At 76.5% G+C, this 434-nt stretch overlaps 1 protein-coding gene across 2 annotated transcripts in view; it reads left to right on the top strand.

The window, feature by feature from the left end:
• The first annotated feature begins 339 nt into the window (after nucleotides 1-339).
• The window catches only part of ALDH18A1 (aldehyde dehydrogenase 18 family, member A1), a 41,764-nt gene continuing 41,669 nt past the window's right edge, over nucleotides 340-434 (top strand). Inside the window, exon 1 of one of the 2 annotated variants that reach the window (XM_010581934.1) lies at nucleotides 340-402. The gene's annotated coding sequence lies outside the window, so the exon portion shown is untranslated. The remainder of the gene's footprint in view (nucleotides 403-434) is intronic. The other variant, XM_010581933.1, reaches the window with a different exon arrangement.

Raw genomic sequence — 434 nt, 5'->3', positions numbered from 1 at the left:
GCAGCCCCGGCCGGGGGCAGCGCGGGCCGGCGGGCGGGCGCTCTCCCTCGCCGCCTGCTGCCCCTAGCCCGCAACAGCAGCTCGGCTACAACATAACCTTCCGGCTCTGCTCGCAGCCGGGCCTGCGCAACAGCCGCCGTGGGCGAAGCTGGCGTCGCCGCGGTCGCACCCGGTTAAGACCGGAACGCTCCTTCCGCCACCGGGCAGGCCCGAACACCCCCGCCCCGCCGGAACGCCGCGGGCGGGATTCCCCCCCGCCGGGTGACCGCGCAGGCGCACTCCGCCTGCCCTCCTTAGCGGAGCGCGGGCCGGAGTCACGTGTGCCGCGCCGCGCCGCGCCCGGAAGTAACGTGAGGCGGAGGGCGGCTGTGGCCACAGGCGGCGGCGTGCTGTGCCGCCCGGGTGAGTGAGTGAGTGAGTGAGCCGAGCCGTGC

The sequence above is a fragment of the Haliaeetus leucocephalus genome, unplaced genomic scaffold, assembly GCF_000737465.1.
Source record: "Haliaeetus leucocephalus isolate CR32 unplaced genomic scaffold, Haliaeetus_leucocephalus-4.0 Scaffold830, whole genome shotgun sequence".
In the NCBI taxonomy this organism is placed as follows: Eukaryota; Metazoa; Chordata; class Aves; order Accipitriformes; family Accipitridae; genus Haliaeetus; species Haliaeetus leucocephalus.
The sequence above is the reverse complement of the archived record's forward strand: the minus strand, read 5'-3'. Positions and strand labels throughout refer to the sequence as shown.